The sequence below is a fragment of the Condylura cristata genome, unplaced genomic scaffold (assembly GCF_000260355.1).
Source record: "Condylura cristata isolate star-nosed mole 26May11 unplaced genomic scaffold, ConCri1.0 scaffold00021, whole genome shotgun sequence".
Lineage (NCBI taxonomy): Eukaryota > Metazoa > Chordata > Mammalia > Eulipotyphla > Talpidae > Condylura > Condylura cristata.
In genome coordinates this window covers 19,642,491-19,661,517 of record NW_004567122.1, presented here as the reverse complement: position 1 = coordinate 19,661,517, position 19,027 = coordinate 19,642,491, and the positions used below count along the sequence as shown (strand labels likewise).

The following is a 19,027-nucleotide window of genomic DNA, read 5'->3' as shown; positions in this document are numbered from 1 at the left end:
TTCTTTCTTCATTTTAATCTTTGTGTCCTCAGTGTTAACACAGTTCCTTTTAATCAGATCAAATAAGTGGTAAAAAAACAAAAACAAGCAAAAAAAAAAAAAAAAAACCCTGTAAATTGTGAGTCATACATGCCTGTGATAACCTGCTCCAGGTGGAACGTGCTGATCTAGAACAACAGTGCTGAGGTTCTGGCCTAAAAAAATCTGTGATTCCAAGTAAGCTTGGCTAAAGTCAGATTCTGGTAGAAATAGTCATATTTCAATAAAGAGAGAGGAACCCTGCAGTAATCTTGTCAAGCCAATTTAGCTTCAGTATTTGGCACGAAAGGGAAAGTCACCAAATAACACATATGCTGTATGTTGCAGAACCTCTAGTTTCATTTTTTAAAAAATGTATTTATTTATGCATACAAGAGCTGGGGTACAAGCCAGAGGTGTGGGGGTGGTGGTGAGAGGATTCACTGGAAACAAAGTGGGAACAGAACAGGCAGACCTATGAAATACACTGCTGAGGAGAGCAGCTGGTGGGACAGAAGAGGCCTGCTGTGACATGTGGGTCGCTCCCTGGCCAAGGATTGAACTCATGTTACAACGGTTGTGGACAGCTTTGTAGTGCTGTGCTTTAACCTCTTCTATCACCAGGAAGGCCTCTAGTTTCTACTAAAACTGGATACGGCCGCCATCTCCTCATCACTCAGTTTAAAGTCATAGACTTTAAAGTCCTTAGTGATGGGTGCTGGGACACAGACTTGGAGATCAAGACCACAGTCCCCTGGATGTGGAGCCAGATGAGAACCTGGTTGTGTTCTTGTTCTGCTTAGCTCAGCTTCTTTCTTTCAGTTGGGAAGGTTCATCTGGCTTGACCCATGGTCTGCTGGGAGACCCACAGGGTGATACGCAGTGGTAGTAATACCCCTGGGGCGGCAGTACTGGATCAATGTCTCCTGTGTGAGATATGAGTGGCACTCACTGGTTAGTCACTAGCTTGTATTTAAGTGCAGGTTTACTCAAGATCCTTTTGGTCTGGAAGTGATTAAAGCTGGAGACCCCAATGGATTTCACCAGCCTCTCATCCACCACCTCCTCTGTGGCCTCCAAAGCATCCATGAACAGATGGGGTATTGCCTTTGTTATCTTTGAGGGGAAAATACCTCCCAGGTTGTATTCCCAGTAGCCAGTAAATAAGATAAACGTCCAGATAATCCAAGTTCAGATCCTTATGGATGCTCTGACTGGCTTTCTCAGGCTTTCTTCACTACAGTCTCTCAAAGAGGGTGGGTCGTTCCTTGTTAATGAATAAGAGATCCTCCCTCTTCACAGCCTTCTCTTGGGTCTCCCTGGGTGGCTTCCCTCACCTCATTCACAAAGACAGAGGTGCAGGTGTTGTGGTGAGAGACTGCATCAGAGGGTACCTTCGCTGTCTCCTCTCCTTTGCCTGGGAGGGACTTTAGGTACCCAGGCCCATGACAGGCACCTTGGCTTTGGTACAGAATGCTTTTCTCTTTTTTTCTTTGTAACACCTATTTTATTTTCTCTCATTTTTTTCTTTTGTATATACCTTTCTTTTTATTATTTCCTTTGACAATTCCTATTTACATCTTGTTATCTTCCAACCTATTTCTATATACACTATTTTTTTTTTAAATAATCTAATATGCTGCCAAAGAAGGAAAATGGGAGAAGGGAATACAGAAAATGTCCCGGGTAAATCAAGTTTTCTGTTTCTCTTAAGTAGTTACATATTTACTTGGCTTCTACTTTTTGACTGAATGTTATATAAATTAACCCTTTATTTGAGGCAAATTTTGCAGTCCAAAAATCCTCCCTTCTTTCCAACCAATATTTTTTGGATGCCTTTTTATGTATCAGTTAGTCTAGGTAATAGAGATATAAAAATATATAAGCAACTGCTCAGTAGAGCAGAACACAGTGTCAATAAGCAGATATTTACAAAATAAGCATAGAATCTAAGTTAAAAACTATCATGTTTCTATGTGACATATATTCATTACCATATTTCAAATTATATATGTTAATCTATCACTACCAGACATGGGGACCAAGTAACATCATGTCAAATGCTGTGGTGCTGTGGGGGGAGGGCAGGAGATGGCTGTATGATGCTTCCAGGGCTGTACTGGGTCACACATAAGTCACTCTTTTACCCCCTACCCTCAACTCTCTCCTCCCGACATCCAGACCACTTGTCAAAAAGGCTCTAGGCTGGAAGTCAGCAGAACTGGGCTCTAGTCCAAGCACTGAGCTTTGTCCTGGAATGTGGATCTATTAATGGAATATAGCACTGAAGTATCGGAATGCTGGCCTCCAGGAGAGGATCCTAGATGTCATGGTTACAGGAGGGGAGGGAACTATCAATTGAAAAATGGCAATTTGAAGTAACTTTCATAAGAGAGTAATTACTGAAAACTATTCTTTGGGAAGCTAAGTGCATTTTCTCCTTTCTACAGAGCTTTGTGCTTTGTATTAGTTTTCACGTTTAAAAACATACTAGAATATCACCCTGTATGGTGATCACAGATTAATTAAAATCAGATTTAATTTTTATTTTTAGCAGTAGTGCTTCAAAGAATTGAAATTAAAAGATCATCTGGCCTCCACATCAAAAGTATATCAAAAATTAGCTGTTATAAGACACATTAGAGGAAGATTCAGATATTGGGAATCTTTAGTCCTGTAGAAACTTAACTCCCCAAAGATGATAAGATTAAATAAAGTTGTACCATGCACTGCAAAGAAACAGATGAGAACTGGTGGGAATACACTTGGTCCCAGCTTTTCAACTGTATCTCCCAGGTTGTACACATGCTTTTCCACCAGCGGTGTCCAAGAGCTTGCCTGTGGTGTCTTTTCATTAAACAACTGTCCTTGTTTTGTGCTAGCTGATGTAATGGTCTTGACTGGGCAGGAGGGGTTACATGGTTAGAAGAAGGGAATGATTAAGAATCAGAGTGATCTGAGAATCTGAATATGCACCTTACTACCTTGGATGCGTAACTTACTTCCTCTAAGTGTCCATCTCCACATCTGTGGGAGGAAAGTGAGGGAAAAACAGTAGTATCTATTTTATAGGACAGGGTCAAACAGGTAATATATATAAAGGAATTGGTTCAGAGTGACAGGCCCATGATGAATTGCTGAATCTCATCACATTATTGTTTACCAGAACATTTTATCATATTAAAAGTACTGCCCTCCCCCCCTTACATCATCAATCCTCAACACTTAATGACAACCCACAGAGTATATTATATCATGTATTATGCCATGCTAAACAGAGTAATAAAGATACAGAAGGTACAACCTCTGCTCCCTTCTGACTCTTTTATCTTCTTCAAGCTGATTTCCCTGGGTCAGAAACTAATTCTACAACCAACCTTCGATCAGAGGCCCTGTTATGTTTAAATAGTTAGATCTCACATGTAGTTTCTCATGTCTCTTTCTTTTCCCTCTCTCAGACATCTTGCCACTAAAAAGCTTTAGCTAAACTAATAAAGGAGTTGTTGGAAGTAAGAGTTAATCAATATGAATTCTGAGGGAGTGGAGGCTTGTGGTATCTAAAGTCACTGTATGTCTTGGTTTGTTTGGGACAGAATTAATTTAGGACTACAATGCTGGTATAATTATAATAGAATCCCTTTTAATCCTCTAAAGTATCTCCATTTGAAAGAATTTTTCATAGCCATCTAGAGTATTGACCTATGAAACATCACATTAGCTCAGTTGTTTAGCCTTCTAATGAACCAGACTCTTGGATCCGATCAACTTGCTCCCACTAAGGTGCCCTCATGAAAACAAATACATGCAAGCACGTCAAATGATCACTACTGTAAAAACAACTTATAACTCATGTTCTGTTGAAATCAGATTTGAGATATCCCGATGCAGGGTTGATAGGTTCACGACAGTCATGAGTTTGGGGAAAATAAGGGCTTTAACTCTTTTTACTTCCTTTCACATTTCTCTCCCCAGTAAAATGCGTCATCACAAAGGGATGAGTATAACTTCATGGCTTCATTTCCTCAGGTTGAGCTGAGAGTGAAATGTTGGGATTTCCAGCAGGGAAGGCAGCTATTCTTTTTATTTCAACTCAGAAAACTGAACCTCAGTACTTCAATAGCACCAGACTATTGTTTTCAAAGTGATGACATGTAGAGCTTCGTGACAAGCTTTCTAAAAATGTAGACTAAAGCTCTAGGATGTTAGCATTCCAACCTTTTTTTTTTTTTGGCAAAGTTGTGCATTTTTTTTCAGTGACAAATTTCAACTCTATTGTTTTAAGATGCAATTATTGTTCAGTGTCTAATTTTCAGGGGAAAAAAAGATGCCGTTATTCAACTGTGAACTTTGTAAATTGTTTTTTCCAGAGAGTCTCTTCCTTATTAGCAGAAGTTGGGGAGAAAGATACACATATGTAGAAATTCTCTGTGACTTTTGCAAAAGTTTAGAGACTTTTATATTGCTAAATGTGAATCTTTTCATGTGACCAACTATTTTTGAGGATAAAAAGCTGTCTTTAAAAAAGATACAACTTATCATAGGGAAATTTTAATGTATGAAGTTACAACAAGAAAAACACAACTTTATTGAATACTTTATATTCACATGAGTTTACTGTAACCTATATATTACATTTTCTCCCCTTCTGTCTAGTTACTAAACTGTGTGGGAACTATCTTATTTCTTTTGTTGAGTCCTTTATTCCCAGTTTCTACTACAAAATAATGATAAATATTTTTGAATAATAAACGATGACAATTAGAGAAATACTATGTGCTATAGGAAACATCCAACTCAGTGTATTCTAAATTGGTCTTTTGTATTTCATTATTTGGCAGGCAGAATCTTTTCTCATGCAAACAGTAATGTGAAAATAACTTTGCTGCCTATGCTCATTCCTAAAAGTGAGTTTATTTCCTTGTTTACTCTAAAATCAAGCTTTTCTATGTTAGCATGGAAATCAAGTTGTCATTTTAAAACTTATTTTTATGGTGAAGACACTTCTTAAGCAGAACTCCCCCTGAATTTTTCCTGGGTGAAGACTAGTCATAAGGACTCAGAGTGATAAGAAACTGGTCATTAGGGGTAAATACTGTTTTCTCCAAGGCTTTAGGGGACACTCTAACTTCTGGTTCCTTAAAAGGGCACTCCTCTCATTCCTCACCAAATTATGAGGACTTCTAATTTCCATGTGACCTTCTGCTTTTAGCCACACATCCTGTATGGAAAACACTGAAGGGAAACTCTGGAAGTAATTTTGAATAAAGGCCTATAGGCTTTATTCCAAAACCTGTAGGGCAGATGTGTTTGGGAATTCAGAGATATGCTTGGATTTTAGAAAGGTAATAGAGCACATATGCTGTAGATTACATAAAATCCTTACCTTGTAATTAACACATTAATTTTCTTCAGCTAAATGTGTGCCTATCCCCATTAAGTGAGATAACTAGATATTATTATTTATAGCCTCACATCAAGGGACTTTCATCCAAGGTCTACAAAGAATTCATACAATTCAGCCATAGGAGAACAAGCAACCTGATCAAAAAATGGGTCACACTCCAAAGAAGATATACAGATGCCCAACAGACACATGATAAAAAAAAAAAATGCTAATCATCACTTAGCATCAGGGAAATGCAAATTAAAACTATAAAGAGATACCACTTCCCACCTGTGAAAATGGCCCACATAGAAAAGATCAGAAACCTAACAAGTGTTGGTAATGATGTATAGAAGAAAGAGACCTTATATATTGTAGGTGGGATTGTAGAGTGATTCAGTTTACAATCAGCATGGAAATTTCTTAAAGCAGTATGGGTATTTCTCAAAATGTTAAAAATAGATCTACCATAGTATCCAACAATTTCAGTCTTAGGTATCTATCTGAAGAATGCGTAACACATGAATATGAAGAAATATATACACTCCTGACCCTCGCTGGTGGTGCAGCACTGCAAGCGAACCAGCTGTTTCAGTGCAAGTTCTTGATCCCCAGCCCTGGAGGTGATCCACATGGCGTGGCAGACCTCTCCTGACCTGCCCACTGCTCCCCTGAGCAGTGTACTTCATCGATCTGCCTATTCTGCTTCCCACTCTGTTTCTGGTGAATCCTCTCACTACCCCTGCACCTCTGGCCTGTATGCATAAATAAATAAATCTTAAATAAAAAAAAGAAACATATACACTCCTATGATCACTAGAGCACCATTCACAATGGCCAAGCTATGGAAACAAGTGCCCAAAGATAGATGGGTAGATCACGAAGACATGGTATGTATACACAATGGAACACTACTCAGTCATAAAAGCATAAACTCTTCCATTTGTGACAGCATGGTTGGAAATAGAGGGAATCATGCTAAGTGAAATAATTTGGGAAGGGAAAAACAAATACTGGGTGGTGTTACTTCTAGTGGAATAAAGAGAAAATAAAGGGTTAGATAAATGAAATCAATAACAAAATGTAGAAACCTGACTGTAGTACTGAGGATACCAGGGATGGAGGAGAGTAAAATGGGGAGTAGGAACAACTGACTAGGGCTGAGGTGTATGGGTACCTTGGTGGAAGGTGTGGTGTATCACATACACAAAGGGTGTTTACAGTATACAGTATACGATGTTACAAACCAAAGCTGCCTGAACTGATAAACCAAAGGAAAAAAAAAATGTCAGCCCTTTGAAAATCAGTAAGTTAATTCATCAGTCATGAAAAATTATTTAAGTACTTTCTACTTATAAAATATAAGCTTTCAAAAAGAAGGAATAGATTCTAAGTATCTGTTACTTTCTTTGGAGTAAAAGCTATTCAAATCTTTTGTCCAATTTTATATGTGTTACTTTCTTATTTAGTTGTAAGAATTCTTCATCTACTTTGTATGCTAGACCTTTATCAAATATATGATTTACAATTATTTTCCTCCATTCTCGGGATTGTTTTTCACTCTCTTGGTGATTTCTTTTGTATTTAATTTTGATAAGGTCTAATTTATTAATTCTTTTGTAGCTAGTGCTTTTGGTGTCACATCTCTCACATTAGATTTTATCTCATATCAGATTATCCAGTGTCTTTAAGAGGTCAATATACAATTCTGTTACTCCATGATGTATAGAGATAAGGAGTGGGAGTGGTGGAAGTAGAAAATGTGGGCTTTTTTCTAAAATTGAGTGCAATTTTAGAATTGCATGAAATCATGCAATGGTTACAAATCATGGAACCAAGTATGTATTTTTTTCCATGTCTCAATTTTCTCTCTGCAAAGTGGGGTAATAGTAACCGCTATTTCATAAGACTATTGCAAACTTCGAAATAGCTTATGTGTGAAAGGGCTTATTACTACGCCTGGCGCACAGGTTATTGTCATTTTAACTGAGAGATTTAGAACAGTGGCTCGTCTTAATGAAGAATTATACAGTAGAACTAAAAGTATCACATGGTGCCTAGTTCACATAGTTCTGAAAAAGTATCACATAGTTCTGAAAAAGTATTAAACTTATATAAACTACAGCTTAATTTTTATATAGACTTCTGATCATGGAGAAACCTGATAAGCTCACAACAGAAGAGTTTTATTTCTTTTCAATTCAGGAATAAGTCATGCAATTGCTCTTTGGAATCCTAAGGAAAGCCTTAGAGAAAAAAAAACTATGGTGTGACCATAAGTGAATGTTTCCTCATAGTGTATGCATACTATTTACTATCCATAAGCATCTTTTATAGATCTACATGGACTTCAATAAACATTTCTTTCTTGTCACTTAGATATGAGACCTTAAGAAAGGTTGCTTGATATTTCTGTAAAATATTTACCATGCTATATAGCACTTCCTCAGAACTTTCATGTAAATGACCCAATCATTAGGTGTTCACAGGTACGGAGTAGTTTAGGGCTACAATAAATCATACTCTGTTCTACCGTTGTACACTCAGTATTGGAGAAAGTTCAAAGTCAAATCTTCTTGGGTAGCCTGATGCTGAGTGACAGGTAGACTAGTAAGTTAGTACTTAATAGGAAAAGACCTTTCTGCAACTTTTATTTAAACAACCCAACTAAAACTTTATCATTTTAGTCACCATCCAAATATAAACTCTTGGTCAGTAATCAGTATATTTGTGTTTCTGAATGTGGGCTATTTTGCAGATATTGAAAATCCTTCTGAGAAAGGATTTTCAACAACAATCCTAGGCCTTAAAACATTTACTTTAAATTGTTACACAGTTTCTGTTTTATTTACATTTTGTTCAATAGCAATCCCCAAAAATAAACATTTAGGGAATCTTCTAAGGCAGGCAACTAAACTTTAGGGGTCTGCAAGCCTGAATAATAGCTTCTTCCACTAAACAAGCGGAAGTTTAGTAGGTGACACAGAAGCTGATGCGGTCAACTGTGTGAGTGACAGTGGGATAACATGTCCATTGCTTTGTAGGTTGAAAGCAGTTGGTGAGGTGAGAGCCTAAGCAAGAAATCAACCAGAGATGTTTTTAATAATCCCAATAGATCTATTGGGGAGTTTCCTTAGCACTTCACAAATACGGTAACTCATTCAATCCCTACACAAACCCTGTGAGGAAGAAGCTATCACGTCACCTTTAACAACAGAAGCATCTTAAACTCATTTAAGTTCTCTGGGAACACAGGGAGTCTGACTGAGGAGTTGGAGCTCTTAATTATTAAGCTACTTTTCAATTCAGTAGGAGTATTACTAGTAGAGTTGCTTTTGGATTTCTAAACTCTCTCCTTCAAAATCCCCCAAATGTGGGGTGCAATAATGTAGGTAAATAGAAGATTTAATAGTAATTTTTCTCTTTGAAGAGGGAAAATAAAGATGCTACCACTTTTATCTGTGCTTTACTCTAAAATTAAGTGCTATGTTAGACATATTTTATATACTCTAATACATATAGTTCTAAGATTTATGATTATTCTGTATAGTCACAATAGGAATGCTTTCAAAAAATTATGTCTATGCTGGGGATATATTTCATTTCTATAATTTCCAGGACTCTGCATACCTTTTTATATGTAATTATAGCTTTTTATATAGATAAGCATACTACTATTGGGAGCTCTTACTTGCCAAGTACCATATATATACATACTTAATTCTCAAAACAGTCGGAAAAAGGTAAATGTTATTTGCCCAATTTTACAAATGAGAAACCTGAGGTTTAGAAAGATTAGGTAGATGATCTAAGGTGACGCAGTAAAACCAGCACTGAAATTCAGGTAGAGTTAAGTCTTCACTTGACTTCCTTAGTTCCTACGGTGAACTGAAATGTATTAGATAACCCAAGCAGCTCCTGGTATAATGTCATTTTGGCCCTTGGAATTTCAAGGTGGGTATCTTTCTCTGATCAACATTATATGAAATGATGTAAAGAGAAATGATGTTATTGATGGCCTGCTACACAGGTCTGAGTAACTCATAGGTACTGCCCTTAAGGTAACCTCTTAAGATTACAAAATATATTTTAGTTTTGGGGCCTCCCTGGTGGCTCAAGGGTTTGTTCAAGCACAACACTATGAAGATATTCAGAGACACTGCAGTACAAGCTCAATCCTTGCCAGAGAGGTGACCTATATGGTGCTACAGATTTCTCCTGTCTCCCCGGATGCTCCCCTCAGCAGTGTATTTCAGATCTGCCTGTTCTGTTCCCTGCTCTGTCTCTCATGAATCCTTTCAACCCCCACATCTCTGGCCTGTGCCCAGGTTCTTGTATGTATATATAAATAAATAATTTATTTTAAAAAATGGTAGCTTTGATATCATTCCATAGTTATTGTGATGACCAGCTTCCAATGATGCTTCTTTCTTGACATTCTCACCTTTTTATCATCCCTTCCCATAATGAATGCATAGGGCTGACTGATACAGCTAACAGAATATCACAAAAATGGAACACAACTTCCCAGAGATTGTGGTTTTCACAGTACAGATAATCCTTGAACAACATGGGAGTTAGGAGTGTGGAACCCACATGGAGTTGAAAATTCATATGCAATTTTTTTATTTACCCCAAATTTAACTATGAATATCTTGCTGTTGACAGGAAGCATTACTGACAGTTTGTTTTGATTTCTGGAATGTTTCTGCATGGTCTGTTAAAGTGTTTGTGAGCATAAGTTTTACTAAAGTTTAACTTTTATAATTGAGTTGTATATATTTTATGCTAGTAAATTATAAAATAGACATTAGCCAATAAATGTTAAGTACTCAAAATATGACTTTCTCTGAATTTTTTTTTTTTTTTATGTTTCTAGGCTATATGGTTGTCTGGGAGTTTTCTCAAATTGTTGCAAATCTGTAAAAAGTGTTTCAATATTTTCATTGGAAAAAATCTGTGTGTGAGAGGACTCACACAAAGGGATAATTGTACTGTCTCATGACTCATTTGCTCTGGGGGAAACTAGCTACCATGATGTAAGGACAAGTGGCCCTCTATCTACTTGGAGAGCAAATGAGGTCTCCTGCAGACAACCAGCACTAACCTACCACATGTGTGAGTGAGTCACCTTGGAGACCATCCTCCAGCCTAGTCAGGCCTTTGGACAAGTGCAATGTTGGCGGGCATTCTGACAGCACCCTCGTAGTATTTCCTGAGCCAGAACTACTCAGCTAATTCACTCCAAATTCAGAACCCACTGAGATCATGTGAGATAAGTGCCAATTGTAGTCAAAGGCTTCAATGTGGCATCACGTACTGTGAAGCAATTGATAACTCATATAGCTTTTGTCAGACATTCTTACTCATGGGATGTGCCTGTATAGTGATTTCACGTTCATGTTAATGACTGGTTTGGAATTTGGATTTGCCTTTGAATGTTGTGTAGTGTGAAACTGATACAGGATCAGAGGGCAGATCTTGGGTATAAAGCTCATGTATAAAGGAGAAATGGCTGCTTTTTGTTTCAAAAGATGGATGTTAAGAAAGGAATTGCTGGGGTCTGCCTGGAGGCACAGAGGTTAAACACACAGCACTACCAAGCTATTGCCAGGCACAGCAGCAGGAGTTCAATCCATGGCCAGGGAGCTGACACACATGGCTCAGCAGATCTCTCCTATTTCACCCGTTGCTCCCCTCAACAATGTATTTCAGTAGATCTGCCTATTGTGCTCCCCACCCTACCTGCTGAATCCTTTCACCCCTGCCCCCCACACCTCGGGCTTACACCCCAGTTCTTGTATGCATAAATAAATAAATCTTAAAAACCAAAGAAAGAAAGGAATTGCTCCCTACTCTCCCTGGTGAATCCTTTCACCCTCCCCCCCCCACACCTCTGGCTTACACCCCAGTTCTTGTATACATAAGTAAATATATGTATACAAGAAAGGAATTGCTCACTCAAAGTCTACATCACCTGGACAGTATCTCTGAATGGAAGGCAAATAGGATATTATTTCTGGAGGGCATCTGCTGTGTTGAGAAGTTAGGGCAAGATTAAACTTTTGATTTTGATTTTGATTTTTTGAGGAAAGTGTGTCTGGTCTCTATTTCATTTTCCCTTGACTCTCCCTGTCCCTTGGTTTATCTGGACCCTCAGCATACTTTCTGCAACTTGAAATGGGTTTTTTTCCTTCCACAGAAAAGGGCAAATGTTTTCTCTTCAATTTGTGGTTCTATCTCTTCCTCTTTTTTGTCACCTTCCCTTTACCTAACGTTTAGTGCTCATCTTATATTCCTTTTTTTTTTTAAGATAGTTTGGTTGTTTCTTTCTTTTTTAAGACTTATTCATTTATGCATATAAAACTGGGATACAGGCCAGAGGTGCTGGGGTGGTGAGAGGATTCACCAGAGACAGAGTGGGGAGCAGAACAGGTAGATCTACTGAAATACACTACTGAGCAGTGGGCGAGACAGGAGAGGTCTGCTGTGCCATGTGGATGACCTCGAGGTGGGGGATCTAACTCGCACTGAAGCCTGAAGTGGCTGCTGCTAGCTTGCAGTGGTGTGTCCTACCCCCTTGCACCACCAGGGAGGGTCCTATTTCACTCCTTTTTAAAATAACTATGTTTTATTGGGATAAGTTTACATGTAACCCTGTGTGAAGCTGAAGTGTACAAGTGTTCATTTGATACATTTCTATATTGCTATATGCTATAGTAGCTTTTGCTAAGATCTTTATCTTGTCCTATAATTATCATTGCTTTTTTTTTTTTTTTTTTTGTATTGACACAGCATTCCCTCAGGGACTGGTTTACCTCCTGAGGGCTGAGTTAACTGTCTTGCTCCAGCTACCTGCTCTGTACTCCCTATGCTAGTCATTCAGGAACATGCTAGTCATTCAGCATTGTTGTTGAAAGACTGCCTCCCTCTGACTAGAGCAACAAAGAAACCTGGACATCCTTGTTTTAGTCTCCACTGAATCTCTAGAGACTACTTGTTGATTCAGTACATATTGCTTGGGGGAAATTTATTCCAGGCAGAGAGAGAAAAAAACACAGAGGCATGAAGATATGAAAGTTTGTGGCATGTGTCAGGGACGATTTGCTAAATTAAAAAAATCAGTATTTTATTGAATTAAATTCTTATTTCTTTCATGTCTAGATTGATTCAATTTCATAGCAAACTTTAAAACTTAATATCATGTGAAAGAAAGTGAAAGTGAAAGATATATTTAAATTTACTCAGACGAATTTTAGCCTATATTGCTACTTGTAGCCTTTTTTTTTTTTTAAAGATTTATTTATTTGTGCATACAGAACTGGGGTACAGGCCAGAGGCTTAGGGGCGGTGAGAGGCTTCACCAGAGACAGAGTGGGGAGCAGAACAGGCAGATCGAAGAAGTACACTGCTGAGGGGAGCAGCGGGCAGGTCAGGAGAGGTCTGCCACGCCATGTGGTCACCTCTGGGGCAGGCAGGGATCGAACTCATGCAGAAGTGGCTTAAGCTTCTTAGTGCTGTGCTTTAACCCGCTGCGCCATTAAGGAGGACCCTCCTTGTATATAATTATATAATTATTCTCCCTCTTCTCTCAGTTGCAAGACTGTTATATAATATAATTATATAATTATTCTCCCTCTTCTCTCAGTTGCAAGAATGGCATATTTGGTACCACAGGGAGACAAATACCAGTTCAGATTTAATCATGAGTCACTATGGAACTGTGGAAAGGTTCTGGACCTGAGTCAGAAGGTCTGAGATGCCATTTGATTTTCCATTTGCCATTCTCCCCAAATTGAACAACTTTCTGTCTTGTGCACCCTGACTGTTCTGCTGAGTTTCAGCCTTTCTGGGGTGAGGTCAGCAGCACCTCCTGAATGGGGCAACCGTGCCTGTCAGCTAAAGGACTCTCTTTATTTTTCCATCATTGTTCATCTAATATTTATGATTGTCTACTTTCTGCCAGAACTGTGCTGAGTGACTGGTTAGAAACAAAAAGACAAACTGAAAAAATAATAATAGTAAAAACAAACCCTTAGTCTCTCACAACAGAATGGTGGGTCCCAGAGGGAAGAAGGGGAGGGGGCAAGTGGAGAGCAATTGGTTGGAGGTGGATGGTGACTGGACATTTGGTGGTGGGTATGGTGAGAAATTATACACTTGAAACCAATACAGTGCTGTAAACTAAGGTGACTTCAACAAAAGGAAAAAGAAGAAAGACAAATATGACAAGTGTAACTTAGCATGTGCCTTATGCTACCGTGGAAATAAGTGCAAAGTATAACACGAGCACAGGAAAAGAGATTGCTCTCAGGGCTGGCTTTTTGAAGGCTGTGAGAACTGGATCAGTTTTGCGGGACAGCTCAAAATTGGCCTGCCAGAGTGTTGGAGGCAGAGAAGAAGGGGCAAAGGTCTGGAACTAATATGCATGGCTGGAGGTTTCCCAGCATATAAAATGGGCAAGAGATGTGACCCGGGAGGCTGACTGAGCCACAGAGTCCTCCTCAGAGTCCAAAGGGCAACTCAGATAAAGGAGCTTGCTGGTCACCTGCTTGCCTTCTTTCACAGGAGTGTGTGCTGACTGAGGCTTGTTCAAATTCTTTAGCCCCTATGGGGTTACTGGAAGGAATACAAGAAGTTTCTTTTTCTCCAGATCATACTGGAAGTTGCTATTATTTCACACTGGGCAAAGTTAATTTTGTTCCATGAAGCATTTGAAATGAGTAGCTTATTTTCAGATCTCAGTGTCATAAATGGGGATTAACAGGAAACATGTGGTGGGAAATTACAGGTTGGTGAGCTGTGCTAACAATTTAATCTTCACAGTGCATGGCAATGTCTGCCTTCTCTAGAAGCTTCTGTGTGTGTATATCACCAACAGACATTAGAGCCCTCAGAAGCAGAGTTGGGTCTCAACCATGAATTTATTCCATGAGAGTCTCTTTTCATAGAGTCTCTTGCAGGTTCTAAGTATTGGAGAGAGAGAGGAAATGATGTATTCCTAGGCTTGAAGAGCTCTAGATGATAAGTGAATGTACCCATTATTCCTCCCTGGATCTTTCCTGCTGCCTTATAATAACTACAACTAGCATTATTTCACATTCTCCATAACCCCATGCTTATCCCCATTTTACAGTGGTGGAAAGTGAGAAACAGAGAGATTGCATAGTCAGTCAGATAAAACCAAAGTCATACCAGTTACCTTCCCCTTACAAAGATTATAGAAAATATTGTACAGGAGTTTTCTAAATTACATTACACATCATACTTGATTTTCTCCACTCCTCCAAAGTACATAGGGCAAATACAGTTGTCTTTGTACAGGTAAATGTCACTGAAACCTACAGAATGAGTCAGTGTAGAATTAAGAATCCCAGATAAGTCTCCTTAACTTTGTGCTTTCAAACAGTGAAGGCCTATTTATAAACCACTGTCCCCTCTGGGAATTTTTTTTTAACAACAAAAAATTTTTTTTTAAGATTTATTTATTTATACATACAGAACTGGGGTACAGGCCAGAGGTGCAGGGTGGTGACAGGATTCACCAGAGACAGAGTGGAGGGTAGAACAGGCAGATCGACGAAGTACCCAGCTGAGGGGAGCAGCGGGCAGGTCAGGAGAGGTCTGCCGTGCCAGGTGGTCACCTCCGGGCAGGCGGGAATTGAACTCATGTTGGCTTTAGCTTCTTAGTGCTGTGCTTTAACCTGCTGCGCCACCAGGGAGGGCCCCTCTGGGATTTTTTAAAAAAAGATTTATTAGGCCCTCCCTAGTGGCGTAGCGGGTTAAAGCACAGCACAAAGAAGCTTAAGCCACTATCGCATGAGTTCCATCCCTGCCTGCCCCGGAAGTGACCACATGGCGCCGCAGACCTCTCCTGACCCGCCCGCTGCTCCCCTCAGCAGTGTACTTCGTAGATCTGCCTGTTCTGCTCCCTACTCTGTCTCTGGTGAATCCTCTCATCCTCACATCTCTGGCCTGTACCCCAGTTCTGTATAAATCAATAAATAAATTAAAAAAAAACAAAACAAAACTGTGTGTAGTTATGTTTTTATCAACTGCATTGTCATGAACAGAGTTCAAACAGGACAGAACTTCTGTTTGGACTTGGTATTCATGAAAATGAAATCTACCACTTCTAATTGCTATGTCTAATAATGGGAAGCCAGAACTGGCTTCTAGCTCCACACATTTACAACTTTGTTTCTCTTTCTTTACCCACATAGTTCTGAGGCACAGCACCTGTAGGGTATGCTCATATCCTGATACCATCTCTAGCTCTGCTCTTCTGGGTCACAGAGCAGGGTGAATGGGCTTGGTGGGTGCTGGGTGTATTCCAGGAAGCCAGGATGACTAGCAACTTACACAGGAATGACAGCAAATTATATAAACACATTCTACATTCTACTAATCACAAGCTAAATGCATCTCCAAACAACATTCCCTTAGTTCAGAATGCCAAAAATGCTGTTGGCTACCTGAATGCAGGGGAAGTAGGACAGTAAAATTACCTAAAATTATAGTATTGTTTGAAAAGTTTACGAAAAAAGTTTGACTGTGGGACTATCTTGCTGGGAGCACTCCCAGGGCCTTTAAAAGGGGCCATATAGGCCCTCCCTGGTGGCGCAGCGGGTTAAAGCACTGCACTAAGAAGCTAAAGCCGCTTCCTCATGAGTTCGATTCCCGCCTGCCCCGGAGGTGACCACATGGCGTGGCAGACCTCTCCTGACCCGCCCGCTGCTCCCCTCAGCAGTGTACTTCGTCGATCTGCCTGTTCTGCTCCCCACTCTGTCCCTGGTGAATCTTCTCACCCTCCGCATCTCTGGCCTGTACCCCAGTTCTGTATGAATAAATAAATACATCTTTAAAAAAAAAGGGGGCCATATAATGAGGGTAGATATTTAAATGTCATTGGATTTACTATGAGGATACTTCAATCACAATGCATTTGTTAAGTGGTTAATTTGGGAGGGTGCCAACAGAAAAGAAAAGGTGTTAGTTCTTCTACTTCTAGTGGAGAGAGAAAGCCACAGGGAAATCTCCCCAGATGTTATGTTATACTTTTTCAAGAGGTGCAGATGGCAAGATGAATAGGATTCTTTTTTGGTAGTCAAGGGGTATCGGGAGCATGTTGAAAAGTCTGGTGACAGGATAGAGTATGACTATTATGAGAACAGTGAATTCTTTGTGTAAGTGGATTGTGGGGACGTATCTGGGGAAATCTGGGGAAGAGACTGTCGGTCCCTTCAGGCAACATTAGTTGCTAGGGAGTTCTAGTCATTTCAGCTTGGAAAATTCTCACTCTCCTGTCAAAGTGGGCTATTCCTCTGTAATTCACTTCCTTGTTCTAACTTCAACATCCCTGATACACCCCATTCTCTCTCAGCTTCTTGACAGCCTACCCCTCACTCTCCTCTCTGAACTCGGCTGAGGTCACAGGTTCCGTCAACTGGAACTTACCAACTAAAAACAGATTGACTCCATTCTCTGAAAGACCTGCCTGTCACTCAGGTTACTAAAATGATTATACATCACCTAAACATGGCGCTGTTTCTCTGTCTGCCACCCCCTCAATCTTGCTCCTGCAAGAGAAAGCCCATTTCCTAGAACTAAGCCTCCCTCCAACTTTTAAACATCACTCTTTCTTTTTAAATTTGACATTCCCCCACCTCCCTGCAACTTCTTTTTATTCAGGTAACATTCATTTACAACACTGTATATCTTTTAGCAACTCCACTTTGAAGTAGGTGCACACCTCTTCAGATGTATCACATCACCAAGGCACCCATAATCCTCTACCATAGGCCACTGAGTCTCCTCCCTTTGGTGTTCTTCTCCCTCCATCTTTCCCTTGTAGTACCTCAATTCTACAGTCAGATTGCTGAGGTTTATTTTGGTTTAGTTTTGTCTGTTCCTTGTTTTGTCTCTTTATATATCACATATGAATGAAATCACTCAGCATTTGTTCTTTTCCTTCTGACTTTTCTTAAACACAATCCCCTCCTAGTCCATCCATGACACGATTCCATCTCTTTTCACAACTCCGAGAACAGGAGCTTAGCCCACGGACTGAACTAGCAATCTGTTGTTCAGGTTACAAATAGTGCTCCTGTCCTTTTCCTAAGAGCAGAAGGAGGTTTAGTAAAGAAAAAGCCAGGCTCTCTCCTGAGAGCAGATGGAAGAGGGCAAACATTTCCCTTTCCACTACTCACTGGTGGTTTGGAAGAGACAAGCAGAAACAGGGTCCTCTGAGTCAAGTGGAGCTGACCTAAAAGGTCGTTGTTGACCGTAGCCTGGTGTGGTCCTCAAACCAGAGCATGGAAGGCATGTGAACAAGCCTGGATTGGTTCCACCCTCTCCCATCTGAGCTACTGCTGCCTCACCTTTGCCTTCTCTGGTTGCTACCTTTGACCTAGTTTGTACCTGCAAAGCCCACGTCATCTCATTCTACATATTAGCTCCAGTGGGTAACTTTCACTTTTGCCTAAAGCTAAAATAGATTGACACTCTATTAAAAAATATTGGAATGCCTAGAAATATCTATTAGAAATATTTTGGGAAAATTTATTAAAAGCAATACATCTATGGCTAATTTGTATTAAAAATGTCCAAGGGCTAATTAATTCACTAGGAAGTCTTCATTTTTCTTTGATGAAAGGCTAATTTATGAAACTATTAATTCACCAGAGTCTTTCCAGTCAATTACCTATAAAGCTTACAGCAAGTAAGCTTTTTTACAGCCTGCCTAACATTCTGTACATTTTCGAAAATGACTTCTTATGAGGGTTTAGGTATTTTGTGCATTATGAATGTCAAAGATTTTCAAAGGGTCACCTCAAGGGAGGCTGAGAAAGCAATCAATAATTTCAACAACCTCTCAGTAAACCTCAATTGGGAAAACTTATTAACTGGAGAAAGCCTGATAAAACCAGAAAATTTAGAGGCACTCCCTTTAAAATCAGGATTAAAGCAAGATTGCCTGGAGTTATAACTTATACTAGTAATATGTGGTCCCTTGCTTCTCTAATAAAATTTTAAAAGATTTAAGAGACATAAGATCAGAAGGGAAAATTATATTTAAATTATTTAAAGTAATATTATTATCTATCAAGAAATGGTTACAGATTGATTTTTAAAATTAAAAAGATTTAGCATGGATGTTGGATATAAGTTTTATCAGAAATGACAAAGTTGATGTGTGAGATCTTTGTGTAGAATATCAAGGGATATTAGAGAAGACCTAAATAAACGGAGGCATGCACACACATTTGATGAGGTATATTTAATACTGTAAAATGTGAAATTGCCTGAAATTGAAAAATTGATTCAAAGCAACTTCAACTAAAAAAAAGGTCTGACTTGGCAAATTGGTTCTAAATTTTAAATGGAAAAAGAAATTTTCCAGAAGAGCCAAATTCTTGTGAGTGAGGTAAAGAGTCCTATGTCTTCTCAGAAAACAAAACTTATAAAGTGATAGTAATTAGGACAGCAATTATGGAAGAACTGGCACTGCAAATTCATGGGAAAAGACTATTCAATACATAATGTGGGCTAATAAATTATCCAGAAAATGGATGTTCTAATTCACACCAGAAATAAAAGTAAACTCCAAATATATGAGGAGTCCTA

At 39.2% G+C, this 19,027-nt stretch overlaps 1 pseudogene; it reads right to left on the bottom strand.

Moving 5' to 3' along the window:
- Positions 1-650: 650 nt before the first annotated feature.
- Positions 651-19,027, bottom strand: part of LOC101631285 — a 183,404-nt pseudogene continuing 165,027 nt past the window's right edge.